This window comes from Diachasma alloeum, unplaced genomic scaffold (assembly GCF_001412515.2).
Source record: "Diachasma alloeum isolate Michigan unplaced genomic scaffold, Dall2.0 Dall_scaffold_00301, whole genome shotgun sequence".
NCBI lineage: Eukaryota > Metazoa > Arthropoda > Insecta > Hymenoptera > Braconidae > Diachasma > Diachasma alloeum.
This window is the reverse complement of record NW_021680440.1, coordinates 259307-276292: the sequence shown is the minus strand read 5'-3', so window position 1 is coordinate 276292 and position 16986 is coordinate 259307. Positions and strand designations below refer to the sequence as shown.

The 16986-nt window shown below is 38.7% G+C and overlaps 1 protein-coding gene across 3 annotated transcripts in view; it reads right to left on the bottom strand.

Moving 5' to 3' along the window:
- The window catches only part of LOC107039584 (carbonic anhydrase-related protein 10), a 27018-nt gene extending 13873 nt beyond the window's left edge, over positions 1-13145 (bottom strand). The window contains exon 1 of one of the 3 annotated variants that reach the window (XM_015259294.1): positions 12704-13145. The gene's annotated coding sequence lies outside the window, so the exon portion shown is untranslated. Of the gene's footprint in view, positions 1-684; positions 1147-1278; positions 1435-12703 lie in introns of those variants that run through there. The other 2 variants (XM_015259291.1, XM_015259293.1) reach the window with 2 other exon arrangements.
- Positions 13146-16986: the final 3841 nt, after the last annotated feature.

Here is a 16986-nt window from a genome sequence, read left to right as displayed (position 1 = left end):
GGGGGGGGGGGGGGGAGAGGGAGAAGAAAAAATAGCTGCGGGAAGAGAAAATAAGGGCGCCGCCACGACCCCTTTCACCCCCGTCATTAATTATCTTTATGGATGACGGTGGGAGGATAATGAGGGGGAGGCCATGTCCTCGTAATTTATGGGAATTGTTTTCGTATTCAATTAGAATTGGGCTGTGACCGTTGTGGCTATTGATTTTTGCATTGATTTGTTTTCATCGGAAATCGAGTTGATCGGGAGTTTTTTTCCGGGGGCAGGAGAGGGTGATGATGATTTTGGATAAACCAGGGGCAGCGGTTGTAAAAGATCGATCGACTGTGAAACCCCCGGGGGTTTTCCTGAAAATTTTCGTCAGCGGGGTGAGGGGGCGGGGGGGTTTAAAACGCGAACCTCGTGGAAATCAATAAGTGGCAATAGACTCGGAGGAAGCGAGTCGGGAGTTCCTGGTTTTGAGAGGAGTGTTGTGGGAGAATTTTCGATGATGATTAATGTGATAATGTGGTTTGGAGGGAGAGCGACAGCGTTGGATCACACTTGAAGCCCAAAGGTCGCGCGAGTGTCGGTTGAATTTGTCGATTGAAATGGGGAAATCACAGCTCTGATTTCCAGTAAAAATCATCGGCATTAAATCATCGAGTGAATAATGAATCAAACTTGATGTCATTGAATACAAACCCTGACGCTCCTGTGCACACACCAGAGTCAACGCCCGAGTGAAAAACAGTTCCAATTTGTCTCCATAAATGATCGAAACTTGGACAACAAACTGAATGGAAAAATTATCGGATAGCAAATGGGGAAGTTGAAGTGTTCTACTCTGCCCTCTCGTTTTCGCTCTCTCCCATTCACTCTCGCGGCGTTTTTTTTTACAAATTTTATTAATCCCCTTCTCGTTTTTTTTAACACCGGTGGGAGAGAAAAATGAATTAGTTTAGCGATCCGGTAAACGAAAGGTACGTCAAAGGAACGACTGGCCCTGTGCGAGGTATGTTGGAGTCTCTCCTGTTATCTGCGCGTGCCCCGAACAGTATTACACACTCCTATCTTCTCCTCACAAACTACCTCTCTTTTCCCCACACACGCGGACGAGGGACGGAGGGCGGCACAACTACACTTTGACGCGCGGCTTTTCCTCTCGTATCCTCTCTCAACCTGATGCGAATCCCGCGGCGCTGCACAGCTATATAAACCCCCCCTCCCCACCCGGAGCTCTTTTTATCTCTTTCTTTGCATCATCCTCACTCTCTCACAGCGCGAGCGTTCCTTTACCTCTCGTCGTCCCTCAATTCCTCTCTCCCTCTGTCCCTCTAGTCCACAACGGCTTATATTTCCTCAGGTGGGCCAACCAGCCGCCAGCATCGATGCAACTTTTTTTTCTCCTCTACTTTTTTCCACACCGAACTCTCTCCTCGCGCTAGCGCTACAACCGACGGACTCAAACTGACGAGAAAATGCTTCTTCGGCACACGCGGGCTATCGCCCTCCTCACGCATGCGCATTTTAATTTTATTTCACGTCAAGCACAGAAAGGGGGGGAGGAGGGGGGGGAGGAAAGGATGTTCCTCATGGCAAAATCCAGCATATGAGATTAGTATTAATTCCTGGGTATTTCGTGACAATTTTATTTTGCGATTTAGCACGAGAATTTTTTTTTTTTCTTCTGAGGGGGAGAGACCGGCGACGCCCGGGGAGGGGGAACGGGTTGGGGATGGGGATTCGGACTTTAGTACAGAGGCAGAGGTCCAGAGTTGGGTCCGTACGTGGACGTGCCGAAAGGTCGTGGCGATTGGCCGTACGCGTACGCGCCACTATCGATTTTCAAAGCGGCGTTTCTACACCGCCACCCGGCAAAACCGTCGACGGGGGCTTTTAGATATGGGGTACCCCTAGGTGGTTGAGGTGCTGGGTGGTTTTGGCGATGGTTTCGGGGACTTTTGGGGGAGAATGACGGCGGTTTTTGGGGGCGGGGAATTTTTGGGGTGGAAGTTTTTTTTTTACTTTTTGCTCCGGGGGAGAGGGAGTTGGGAACTTGCCATTTTTCTCGCCGGTTTTATGACTCGACCTTTCCCTCATCTTTTCAGAGGATATGGGCTACTGCCAGGTAATGTGACACGCCGGAGGGCTCAACGGGGAAATACATTTATCAGGGGAGTTAATGGGGGAAATTTGTCTATGAGGATTTTTATGGAGATGGGGGAGAACATTTCGGGGCTTTTGGGGCGGCTAGGGGGATTTTGATTTATTTTTCAAGGTTTTTTCACGTTATGGCTGGTGATTGCGAGATCATTCGGTCCTTTCTCGGGGGTTTTTCGATTTTTGGGGCAGAAGGGAAGCTCTGGAATCGGTTGAATTCAAGTTTTGGATTTGTTGGGGTGGATTGACTCAGTCTGATCCAATCGGGTTTCTTCAGTTGTTCGATAATGAATGGGTGGAGCTGAATATTTTTTTCGCCGTTAATTCAAATTTAAGTCATCGATCAGTTTTTTAATTTTAGAAGGTTTTCGGAAAGCGTTTGTCCCACGATATCAAAAGAAAATCAGTAGGGAAGCTGAGTTTTTGAGCAATATTTCCGAATCTAAGGGAGATAGCGAAATTTTCGTTATTACGTTTGTTGTAGCTCTCAATCGGCTCTACCAAATAGGTTATAACAAAAATTTTGCTATCTCCCTTAGATTTCGAGATATTCATTGAAAACTGGTCAATAGTCAAAATTGACTTGCGCCGTTTTACTACTTTGCTACTGAAATGTTCTGAATTAGTTGAATGACGGCTGGAAAATTTTTTTGGATGTGCTTTTGACAGAGTTCGAAGCCGAAGGCGATGGCGATAATCACTATTTTGATTTATTTGACGGTTTTTCAAAATGTGGTGTTTCAAATTCATTCACGGCTTTTCGTGATATTCTCCTGTATTTTTTTTCTTGCTCTTGACCCTTTTGATACTTCTGCTCTCGGTCTTTTGGCTCCTATGACCCCTTTAACCCCTTGCAATTAACCCATTCAATTTTATTTTTATTCAATTTTATTTTATTCATGGTAAAATAATTTATAATTTAAATTTTTCAATTGACTGGGGGTTAATTAATTGGAAATGTGGGATTGTAAATTGACTATTGGGCACATAATCGTCAATCCTCCGAAGTCAATTATTAATTCATAAAATAATTCGGAATTTGGATATTTAATTAATGATTAATTTAATAATTAAAGTTGATCCACACTATTAACTATTGACGTCTTCAAAATTGAACTTTATTTAAAATTTATGATTCTGCAGATGTCTGCTTCCCTCAACTCTATTTTCTCCACTCAATTTTAAACCTTTATTTTTAGCCGTTATCGCCTTTTCCGATCGCTTTTTCAATTTTTTCGTTGTTTTTTCAGTGATTTTTGAGGTTTTATTATTTTTCTTTTTTTTCGTTCCTCTTTTGACCCTTAAGAACATTATCTTTTCATTTTTTAGACTTCTGATCCCTTCGACCTCCTTCCATTAGTCTACTCAATTTTACTCCCAATTATTTCCCTCTATATCTGAATCGATTTCAAACTTTTTTTTTTTTTATGAGTCATGTTTCCTTTCCAACTTCAAATTCTTTATTTGATATCTTTCTATTTTTTTTCTAATATTTATAGACATCTCTTGGATTTTTCATTCAAATTCCGCCTGTTCCCTTTCCCTTCTATTTTTTGTCTTTCTCATTGAAAAGTTTTAATTGTTGGAAAAGAAGAGGAATAATGAGGGCCAATGAGGTTTTTCATCCTTTCATCTTCTTTTTTCCCCGAGTAATTTGTATTTTACAGCGTCAATTATCCTCGAAAACTAATTATCTCTGAATGATAAAAATTGCGACTCGTTCCGGCGGCACTTGTTCGGATTTTACTACTGCCAGTGAGTGGAGAGAGCATCTTCGAGTGAATATGCCCCGTTATTGGCCAGACTATTGCCCTTGTGCATCTCTCACGCTCCGATGGCCCAAGCACTTACTCATCAGAAGTGAAAACTCCCCTCCTCGCACCTCCCTCCACCACTTCATCTGAATAAACCATTCCGGTTCAACTGGATCGTGGGAGTGAATAGAAATACAATTTCAAGAGAGCTGGGACAAAATTGTGAGAATTATTTCACTCATATTGGGGTGAGAAATTTTTCAGTTGTGAAGGGCTGCGAGAGTCGAATTTTTTGTGGTCGCATTTTGGATTCATTGGAACTCCATTAATTTGAAAAATAATTTTTGATGAATGAAAATCTGAAAATGGCAGGAACAAAAGGACATGATTCTTCACTTTTTCCCTGAAATTTCCTGATTTTTCCGAATTTTCACAGAATAATTGAATTGGAAAATTTAATTTTTCAATTAAGAGAGTTCCAGAAACTCCAATGGAAATTAAACATGATAAAAATTTCCGGGAAGTAACATTCCCAGTGAAATTTCAAGGAATTTCGTCATTGAAAATTTATAATTTCATGGAAAAATTCGTGGGAACTGTAAATTTCAATTCAATAATTCCGGGAAAATTCGAGAAATTTCTTCTGGAATTCAAGAATCCTCTGAATTTTCAGGGGATTCCTTTCTGGAAAATTTCTGGAATTCCAAGAATTAGTCATGGTTCAAAAAATTAATAATAATACCCTCTTGTCGCACAATTTGTTGTTGAATTAGAGCACATTGTTAACTACATTCACATAGTAATTTTTAATTTTATATTCCCTCCGTGCGGCACTGGATTTTTCCCTAGCTGTCCCTTTGCGCCCTCTTTCCCGTACTAGCACTGGAATTTTTTTAGAGAATTTCTCTGTGGGTGTCAAAGCAAACGTATGATTCTCTGTACAATAAAATTTCCCACACCTGTACAGTATTTTTTTGGCAACGGTGCGAACGACACGGGAGCGGACCAAAGTGAAAATTTACTGTACACGGTCCGGGGAGGAAAATCGATAGGCGTTACACAAAAATTCGACATTGAGTAATTATTTACCTTCGCTAGCGTAATTGTTGATCAAATTCCGGATAAATTTTACCACTTCAAAACGAATCACCTGACAATCAGTATATTGTGTTGAGTAAGCGCAGAAAATCCACAGTTTGTCTCGTATGTTTTCCCTCAATATAAAATCAGCAGGACTTGGAAACGAAATTCGCAGGACGATTGCTGAACTTTTTCGGTTTTTTTCGCTCAGCTTTAATCCATTCTCGTAGGCTATTTGGGATTTTGCATAGGGGTTGTGAAAAAATCAAAGAATCTCTCTATATAATTAAAAAAATAAGGGCAAAAATGTCGGGAACGCTTCAGATTCAGGAGTCGCTGACAATTCAGGCGAGATTTCAGATTTAGGCGACGTTAAGGTAATAATGTTGGCCCAGGATCGGGCCAATGTCGCTGCATGGTCGGACCATACATCGGGACCCTCTCAAATACAGAGACTCCCTCATTTATAGGGAGCCCCCTCAAGGGATCAACCTCCACGGTCAAACCCGCATGGTCACACGGGAGGAGGAGCGAGCGAAGCGAGCGAAGGGGGCGGAGCCTCCCTGGGTTAGTGAGCGAAGCGAGCGAATGGGGCGGAGCCCCCCTGAATTGGTGAGCGGAGCGAGAAGGGGGCGGAGCCCCCTAGTGTATAAAAAAAATCAATTTCATTTTTTTTCGACCCCCCCCCTGGCCACACCATAAATACCTTAAGGGAAGACCGCGCGGAATTTGAAGTTGTGCACCCTTTTGAAAATTCCACGCCAATGTGTAAAAAAATGCGCATTTCTGACGTCACATCCATTATACCTTCACCACTGTATTTTTGATGGGAATGCCTCTTTCTGCTATTCTTTATTCAACGATCCAAATGTGTAACCTTTTATCACGGGCTTTAACCACAGAGGCTGCCCACCCTCCCGCATTTATATTAGCTCTCCCCAGTATGCAGTATGAACACCGTTCACTCAATGACATAATCATTACAAATTGAAAAATCGATATGTTCGCGGATCGAGATTTTTTATTCTCCTCGAATTAATTTTTCAATCTTTGAAACACAAATAAAATTCTCGATGTGATATGTCGAGTATTCTCCGTTCAATGACCGCACTGATAGGGTGATTCATTTATTCCAAACGAGATTCGTTAACTATTAATGAATGGTAGAGTTGAATATGACCAAATGAATATTCGTTAATATTTAACGAATGGTTCACTTGAATGGCGAAAGTCAAGTCAAACAAGGCTCCTCAAATATACATTCGTTAACTAGGGGCGGGTGGGGCAAAACGGCCCCCCTTCAATTGTCAATAACTTGTGAATGACATTGTGAAAATTCCCAGTTTCAACTTCATTTTGAAGATAATTTTTCATTCTTCAAAACGAGCTCTAACTCATCCCAATCGGATTATTGAATCGGAAAATATTGACGATTGAAGGGGGACCGTTTTGCCCCATCCTCCCCTATTAATGAAGACTCACTTTTGGGTGCGATCAATTTTTGTCTTGAGATATATTTTAAGCAACTTTTTTCAGTTATCGTCCAAAAACGATGGGCCGCACACCCACAAACGTGCATACGTACATCCAGACATGCTCTAAAAATATTATAGCATAACCCAACTCCTCAGACTAAAATTGAGACGAAAAATATAGATTATAACTCTCATAATTTATTTCGGCGTTGAAATACTCAACGACTCAATTTGTCAGGTAAAAGCGACATGCAGTAATTGGTCGTTATTCATGTAATTTTATGATACTGCGCGGCATGCGCCGGAAAAAAAATCACTCAACTCGTTTTCATTCACAAACATTTTCCGCCGGCCCCCTTCCAAAAATGATTGTATTTATTCCACTGTCGTTTTGATAAACTGGCACGTCGTATGAGTGTACAAACCGGAAGTCGTGTGGTGGAGCGTGCTCAGCGTTGTCAAGCAATAAAAGGGGTTTTCAAAGAGGCGGTACAAAAACCTCCACCCGGAATGCCCTGTCAGACTGAATTTACAAATATACAGACGTTAAATCTGCGTCACTTGATGGGTCACAGGAGTTGACAGACAAATGGGCCTTTACTCGATTTTTTCCTCAATTCTGTTGCCCATTTTTCCATACACCTCACCCTCACCTGCTTCCCACCGTCCGTGAAACTTTTTTCATCCCCCGTGATTCAACGAATACGAAATTTCTGGGGGGAAAAAAAAATTGGACGAATTTTTCAAAACAAACGAAAAAAACAATGAATATTGCATATTTATTCGACGGGCGGAGAGAGAATAGCTGACCGTAAATTCATGCAGGAAAAACTGCATAAATAAAGTTGGGGGGAGACAAAATAGAAATGAAAATGGGGGAAAAAGACATTAAAATATATAGATGAAATGCAAAGTCGAGAGGCTCAGTGTTTTTTCCATCAACGGGTGGCTTTTTGCTTGATTGATTGCTTGACAGTGAGTGATTCTGCAGAAAATTATTGAGAAAAATCCACGCGAGGCTCTTAAATAAATTATTTAAAATTGAGTTCAAAGAAAATATTTATGATTCACATCAAGATTTATTAATACTAAAAAAACATTTATTCAATGTAAACAAAACTTCAAGTAAAAATTTTTATTTAACTTGAAAAAAAACTTCATTTGGTAGTATTTAAATTAACTCATTTATATGATTTAAATGAATCATTTTTTTCGGTGCCCGCTTGAACACTTTTTAGTTCAAAGTATTACTTCCACCTAAAAAAGTCCCTTGACATTTCTCCCCGGCAAACGCATCAAAACCCGTATAAATACCGCTGTAAAAAAACAGAAACCAAGCCAAACAAGAAAACGAAAACAAAACCGCCTAAAATAAATAAAATGCAAACTCAAGGGGTCAGTGTTTTTTTCATTCCAGAAAAAGGCTCTTTACAATTACATTTTGTTTGCGCATGCGCCACGGGGGAAAAAACGAGAGGAAAAAAAATTGTGTACCGAAACGAGTAACAAATCCAGAGTGAGTGAGCCAAATCGCAAGGAGAGGGTAGAGAGGGACAGAGAGAGAGAGAGAGAGAGAGGGAGAGGGAGAAAGATGGAGAAGTAAAAAAGTTTCCTCGTTTGAAGATATTCTCTGAGTGTAGGAGTGGCAAAAGGGTAAAGCCCAAGGCAAGAAATTGAAAAGTTGGTGGTTTGTTGGTTGCTTGCCTGGGTTTTTGGTTGAGAGAGCGCGCGGGGGTTGGCAAAAAATGAAAAAAAAAAGGGCAAAAAATAAAAAAGAGTCCAGTCAGACGAAAAAGCAACAAGAGGTTCCTCTCATCTCGGCTACTCTTCCTCCGTTGTTAGTTCGTTTTTTTTCTTGTTTTGTTTTGGTTCGGAATTCCTTTTATTTTTTTCCCCCCAAAGCCGACTATGTGCGTTTCATCGAGATTTATTTAATGCCAGGGGAGTGCCTTTCTCGAGTCTTCGGGGACTATATTTTTCCCAATGTCTTTTTCCAACGTTACTTTTGCTCGCTTCTCACATTCCTGCTGCTATTGTCTTTCCCTTACGGTATGTGGATATATCTGGAACAGAGAAACTACCTTATTCAAAGGGGAAAGCAATATTCCGAATCGGATGATTCTACTTTTTTTTTTTTTTTTGAGGAGCTTTTCAGATGCCAGCACTTTGATTTCAATCGAAGTTTAAGACTTCGTGGAATTGAATTATTAGGGAATTTTGGAATTGTTTGTTAAGGTTATCCGGTGGCTTCACCAGTTTCGTACTGACGGTACTGTAGATCGTGACATTACAGTAGTTTGGATAATGTAGTTGAGTCCAATGAGAAAAAATAAATTTAAGATTTTATCAATTTTTTACGACAAAATAATTAAAATTTCGGAAAGACCTAGAGAAATAATAATAATAATAGTAATAGAAATCTTTGGATATCAACAATTAAAATTGCATGTTTGATGATTTTTTTTCAATTATCGCATCGTCTTTAAATCCTTAAATCAGAAATTTTTGTCTCGAAAAATGTTCATTCACAAGAATTCTCTCCTGGTATTTTTCGTAAAGCACATCAATTCTGAGATAATAAATGATTAATATAAACTGAATATTTCATAGGAATTCTTAAACGAAACAGATATATTTCCGGGCGAAACGATTTTATTCAGCGGGAAAAGCGATGAAAATGGTTTTGAAATAAAATTTGTTCGTCGAGCTTTGGCGATACGTGAGGAGAATTTCCATTGGAATTTAGTTTTGAAGTTCAATGAAATTCCGTTTTTTGTGTTGTGTGGAAAAATTGGTATGGTTAATTAATGATAAACTTATGCGGTCAAAGAACTTTAATTATTTTTGTTGGAGAAACGATGGGATTCATTCGGTTTCATCGATGCACTTTTGCCTAAGATTCAACTGAAATACCAGCGAAATCGTCTAAACGGTTGTAGAGTTATTCAAATCCGAATTTTTCGAAATTTTGAAACTTTTTTTTTGTAAAAAGGTTTTGCAATACCTTTACCAATCACATCCAACCCGGGACGGGCCTCTGATTGCTCTCTCCGTGCCCGGCTAGGAGGTAGCACTAATTTGCGGAGGGATTCGCACGGGATTGTGACATTTTTTTACCTGTGTAACGAATTGTTTGGGTATGTGAGTACGATCGTTAAAAACCATTCTGTCTGCTCTGATATTTTGTGAAATGTGAAAGGAAATTTCAATGCCAATTTGATATGAAAACCGGAGTCACTGTTATTTTGTTTGCAATTCATTCCAATATTAATCCGCGTAATAGATCTCACATTGCCCGTCATTGTCGAAACTTTGATGAATATGAAACAGGCTGAATTTATTTTTCAACGAAATTCGCTTCGAGTCCTCGTCAGGACGTGCAACTGGCCATCGCCGGAGGGCCTTCAGCTGAGCATTTACATGTGGTGTATTTTACGGGAATTATTATTTACACGAAGTCCAGGTAAATAGAAAATTACAGGCTGTTGTAGTATGGGTAGTAGAGGAGATGCAGACGCGATTTTCTCCCTCAAATTTTCAATGCAAATAAAAAATTCATCTGTAATCTGACTTCAAATCCCGTTCAATGTCAACGCGTAATTAATTGGCATGCAACTTTTCATCAATTCCAGCACATTCACTGTTAGAAAGTTTTTGAAATTGCATGGAAAATATGATAGTAATTCCCATGAGAGTGACATTGAGTCGGATTTAGGGCAAAAATTGTTATGAAATTTTAAGTTGTAGGTAAAATTCAAAGAAATTCGTGAGTTTTCAGTGGCAGTGACATGGAAATTTCACAACTTCATTGAATTTTCAATGGAACATGAATACTCAGAAACAAAATGACATGATTTTTCAATTTTTCCTTGAATTTTCCGGACTTTTCTGACTTTTCGCGGAATAATTCAGTAGCGAAGCGGTAAACCGGGTTAAGTCGTTTTTTACTATTGGCTAGTTTTTGACCAATATCTCGGAATCTAAAAGAGATAGAAAGATTTTTGTCATGACCTTTTTTGTAGAGCCAATAGAGCGTTATAAAAAAAGTCATGAGAAAAATTTTGCTATCTCTCTTAGATTCCGAGATATTCAGTAAAAACTGGCTAATAGTCAAAATCGACTTGACTCGGTTTACCGCTTCACTACTGAATTCAACTGAAAAATCAAGTATTTTATTGATTTTCAGATCATCCGAACAGACAATTAATTGAATATTTGATTATTCAATGACCCTATTTCCTGAAATTCCCGTGGAAATTGAACACGATAAAAATTTCCAGGATTTGTCACAGAAAAAACAGACGAAAATTTTCAAAAGTGTACTCGTACCCGACAGAATTAGTTATTGAGTACTTTGATCAAAATAAAATTACAACCGAGCGTTTTCGATGTGAAATTCATGTTTCACGATTCAACATATTAATTTTCAGCGGACAAACAGTATAAAATCCACCGGTGAAAAAATAATTTTCAAAACGTTTAAAACCGCTTCATTGTTTTCCCCAATTTTTGCCATTAAACACCGAGAAATTACTCAAATCGTATGAATTTTTATTACCTAAAATTGTATTTTTCTCTTGCGATTTAAAATGTCGATCGAATAAAAATCCGACAACGTCACCTCAATTCTCTAACCACCAAAATTGATTATATTACACTGGATTTCCGTACGATCCACTTCATGAATAAAAAATCCGCCTTACTCGGTGAAATTTGATAAAGAAATCCGTTCACCCGAGGCATTAACATATTTTTTTAATCCCCCGAGTTCTCCACATCTTCTTCAACATCTCTTCCGCCTCCCCCACTCCCGCCGATCCTCTTAAAACCCTACGATATGTTAAAGTGGTTGGTTTATTCAATTGAGCGGAAACAATGACGTAGTAAGGTTAGAAATCGATAATGCATTGACCGGAATCGAAATGCAAAAGGGGAAAAGGCAATACATACCCAAAAGTGGATACAGGGAGAGAGAGAGAGGGGGAGAGGGAGAGGGAGAGAGAGCGAGCGAGAGTAGAATATACACAAAGGGTGAAAACGTAAAGGGGAATCAAAGGGGTAATGGCGGGAGAAGAGGGGGGATAGAGGAGCAGAGGGGAAGAGGCAAAGAGGAAGTGGAACGAATAATACGTTGATGTATCACAATGGAACATCCGTTGGCAGCAATGCAATCAGTGATACATTGAGCGAAAACGATGGAACGGGAAATTGAATCCGTAATACGATGAATAACATCAGTTGGAACTTATGCAATATATATGTTTCATTGGAGTTTTGAGAACCTCAGGGACACTGAGATCTGTATTAAATCGGTTGTAATGTGATTGAGGGGGATCGGCAACTGTGAACAGAGCGTGTTGCGGGTGAATGGATATGAGCGTGCACTAAGAAAAAAAAAAGATTTTTGCCAAACATTCATTTACTTGCGAGAAATTTTTTTTTTCAAAATCCAATTTCGCAAATTATGACAATTATGTTGCTCCAGAGAATCGATATGCTGCACATGACTGGATGAACTCCTTAAAGTAGCTCTAGCCTTCGGCCGGGCTACGCTGGACCTTTGGATATTTTCTGTTTTAAATTTTTCAACCAAGTTGCATGGACAACATTTGAAAAAATTCATACCCTGTCAGTATTATCTAAATTAAATTTCGCAATATATTGATTTTTTTTCAAACATTCCCCTCGGATAAATAAATAATAAAACTTGTTTGCAAAACGGGGGATTACTTTTTTATGAGGTGTCAAAAAATTATTGATTTTTTCACATCTGATGAAAAAAAATTCAGATTTTAATCTTTGATTACAATGGAAATGTTGATTTTCACATAAGACGCTGGGTTAAATCCTGATTTTTAAACATTTCTTCTTTGATAAACCAAAACGATAATTAAATAGAAAAAAAAATTCCCAATCTAATCGAGTTTTCTACAATTTTTTTGCAGTTTTCAATAATCTTTGAATTATTTTGACCATTTTTTGATGGTGATAATTATTGAGGGAGTTGCCTCAAGGTCATGACTAACATGATCATCGTCTAGAGCGATATAATTGTCAGAATTAATTAAACCTTAATAAGGATTGTCTGGGAATGACTCGACCGGAGAAATATGGTATTGGCAGAATAAATACTTCTCTCAAGTAAATGGATATTTGGCAAAACAATTTATTTCTCAGTGTGAATTACGGGAATTTCGTGTTTACATCGACTCCAAAAAAAATCTCTATTACAATCAAATGAAGAATTATTACCTGTCAATAAATTCGTTCCATCTCCCCGTCCAAACAATGATTCCACTTCTAATTAATAAAATCTGTATCTCACTAAAACATTCCTATATTTTCACAAAACTATTCGACGCGCATAAAAGAGCAAATAAAAATCAAACTCATGTTTGCATAACAGCTTTATTACGAGCGATTCGAATAACCCATTTATTCAATCCAAACAAACCATTTCCCTTGTTGTACCAAAAATCATGTCCTCTACATAAATCTCCCCGGTGATTGCACAAAAAATGATGAGAACACTCTGTCCATGAAAAGTATCTCCCCAATGAAAACAAATTCTATGATATTGTCTCCGAGCACCACTCAATCCCCTAAACGTTGACCCCTAGACCCAAATAATTGATTCATCCACGACATTTTCCCTGATCCTCCCTTCAAAGCCGAAACAACCCTCGTACATTCCTCAGAATTTACAGACTCCCCCCCTCTCCCCCCCGCCACCGCTGATCCCACGGATTCCGCCATCTCACTGTTATTTCAAAAACGACAGATTCAGTATTTATCCCTCGATATTTCGAGAGAATGGGATAACAGATAGCTCTAACACAATCCACTGTTGTCCGAAATGTTTCCAACGAAATAAATGAGATCCAACTGCACGTGCACAGGCGGGCTTTTGTTCCCGAGAAAATTCGTTACTCCGTATGTTTGATGCCCGGTGTCCGTCGTCTCTATACAGTCCTTTCCCAATCTGTTGTGTATCTGAATGCAGAATAACAGTTTGGTCACGCTCGATACGAACTAAACGAATTACAACTGATCAATGCCCCCTTTGTTTCCTCTTATCGTCACCCACGTTAATGGACTAGTGGCGCTAAAACTCAATGAAAGGGGGAAATTCGGTTGTTTTGCACATCTCCGGATTGACAACGCAGACTAATTTTACATGCTGGATTTTACGGTTTTCTACTTATTGGCGTCAATGAATGTACATTGTTTTGATTTTGTAGCTATTTCAATTATTCGAATTGACTTTTCAATGCCCTGATAGATCAAACCCAGAGTTGACTCTGGGTTTGATTCATCAGGGTGACACAATTCATTGAAATTTCAGTGAAACTTTCACTTGATAAAAATTTCCAAGAAGTATATCGGTTCCTCGAAATTAGGACTAGAGCCTGAGAACTAAATTCACAGGCAGAAAAATCATTTATTCCAATCAAATAAATAAGTTAATTTAAATAGTAGCAAATGAATTTTTTTTTTAATTAAACAAAAAAATTTATTCCAAGTTTATTTTATGTTAAATAAATGTTATTTTATTATTAATGAATCTTTATTTGAATCAAATGAATTTTTTCTTTGAAAAAACTTGTGAATCTCCTCCTATTTCCCTGGTAACTCGAAAATGTTTTCAAAAACTCGAGAATATTCTAGATTTCTCCAGAAAGTTCCAGAATTTCCGAGAAGTTTCTACATTGCAAGCTGAAGAATCCAACGCAGCCCAAGGAATTATAGCCTAGAGACTTCTAGGGACCCTAAACTATTCAAAATAAAAAATGCAATTGAAATTCTTCAAGTAGTTTTTCCGCGAAACGCGAGCAAAGAATCGGCAACAGATGTATTATGTTAACAGTAGTCTGGTCACCAAACCCGACGCCGCGACATTGGTCACCTCCGCGGGCATTCGCCGCCGCGTTATTTCGGCTTCAGCGTTGCCGAATTCACTCTGCACTGCCCGTGCGCGTCTAGCGAGTTTCCGGCAACGTCGCCTCATGGGCAATTCAATTTAACATGGGAAAAAATAATTCATCGGTCCGAAATACTTTTTCTTTAGGAATTTTATTAGAAGTCAAATTGTTTTTAATTTTTCCGATGAGCCAGCCAATTGTAATTAAAGAAAAGCGACGCGCCGCGGGTTTCCCCTATAGGGCGACCAATCTAGGGTTAAAAATAAGTAAAATTTTCAAATAAATATTTTTATGTGATTCAAACGCACCATTTTTCTGGGTGTACTTATTGTACAGTAACATTTGCCGCGATTTTCTAGGTAATTTGCATCCAACTTTTCTCTTCGTGCACTCGAATCGCGACTTTTTTCGCTGTAACACGTAAAAAATGTGGACAATTAAATGTATGAAACTCGTTATCCAAAATATAAAAGTGTATTATAAGCAAAGGCGCATAAAACTGGAAAAATTCGCAGAATCGTTGGGTACATTTTCATCGTAAACGATTTAATGGAGAGGCTGTTTGATATAAACAATGTATATGAAACCGCATAGGGGCATTTCGTTTGCTTTATCTCTTTATTTTTTTATGGTACAACTGCGAGAATCCTTCTATATGTGTTATTGATCTGGCACTGTATATAGCTATCACACCGAGACCGAGTTCAATTTTTTCTTATCTATCTTTGGGGAAACCTCGGGCTACGTTAAATGGAGATTAAAGACGCGGATCGTTTTTCGTACGTCAACGTTATTTTTCTACATTCTGGGGATGTCGGAAATGATATTTATGGAGGGACGTTGATCTCTCAATCTCCACTATTGTTGATGGTTTTTGGGATTTTCGGTGATAATTGGGGATTCAGTCGGGGTGAGGATGGAATTGTTCATGATGCTGTTGGGAGTTTAATGGAGAGGAAAAGTACCGACGGGGAATAAACGTTAATAATTAATGATACCATCCAATATTTAATTGCAAGGAATTTTTAAATCAGCCGCCAGATTCGTTCGCGATTGTGATTCGTGAGGAGAGATCGCGGTAAAAATTGAAAGTGGGAAGGAGAAAAAATCAAGTTTCAATTTTTTACAATGGCAGTATGTGACGGTACAGTCATAAAATGATTTAAATATTCCCCTTCCCCGGATTTTTGATGAATTGACTTTAATTTTTGTTTCCACAAACTTAATCGTCGATCACTCGCGGTCAGCCGCCAGCCTTCATCTGTCGCACGGTTAGCGCCCCGCCGCCGGGTTAAACCGCGCGCGTTGTTGCCATCCCGGCGCTTACCGCTATGCGCGCATTTCAAGTGTGGCAGTGAATGTAGCAACACTGTCGCTCCAGCGGTCGACAGGAACGCACTCGCAGTGGGCGCCGCGGCGCCGCTTGTCTATCCGTACGAACTTTCTTTTTTTAGCTAAACAAATTTCCGGAGAAAAAAACGGACAATGCCAACACTTAATGAAAGGATTGAACTAGAAAATCTAATTTTTTGAGAATTTTTATATTAGCGCGGGGTGAATGTAGCAGTTGCTGATAAATATGAATTTGCAGCCTGAGCCGAAGAGTATTCTTGGTGGTTAAATTTTATTGTCATACCGAAAAAGGAAATTGTCTATTAAAAATTCAAGTCTTCTTCTCATTTTTAGAAGTGCAATGTGTCGATTTTATCGCCTGAAATTTAAGATATCGTTGCTATTGAAATTTGAAAAATATGTAGATTTTTATGAAGGTAATTTATAACCGTGCAGGTGTATTTTAGATATCACTAATCGGCGAGTTAATTTCTATTCTCATGGCAGAATAAATGTTCTCGATCTGAGAATACATCGGGTTTTGAATAGGTAACGAGCCGCTCTTTGAGTTAAATGTAGACTTGAATTGTCATTTAATAGAATTACAAATGTCAAAGAGCACTCGAATTTCCAGACTAGGGTGATATTCGACTTGATCGCCAAAGTCAATTGAATTTTCACTCTACAACAGATTCCCAACGATGATATATTCATTCGCCAGTGTCAATTTACCATTCAACTATTCTTCTCCATTATAAGAATCGATTCCTGTCTTGATTCAGAATTCTTGGCTTGAACATTGCAGTGAATATTCACTGGATTTTAATTTCACTTCGCTTGGTTAAATCGCGGTTTATCGAACGGCGTTTGACGGAGACAAAGTGTCAAAAAGTGTGAAAAAAATTTCAGTTCCCACTTAACGAACACTTCCAACAATGATGTTAACACCGCGATTTAACGCTAGGTATAAACTTCGCGATTTAACGCGAAGTGTGAACTTCGCGATTTCTCGCGAAATTGGCCGTCATTTGAGAATGCCCAAAACTACATTTTACGGACAATGTGATGAAAAATCTATTATTTGAAATAAATTAATTGTTTGTTCAATATCCTTAAATCCTATTGTTGAATCAAGTAAATAAATTTATTCATTTGTACCAAAAATAGACTTGAAATAACCTGAAAATTTGAGATAAAATTTTTTATTTGATTCAAAAGAACCATTTTCTGGGTGTACGTTCAGCCAACCGTAAATTCCGCTTGCTAAAACGAAATAATAAT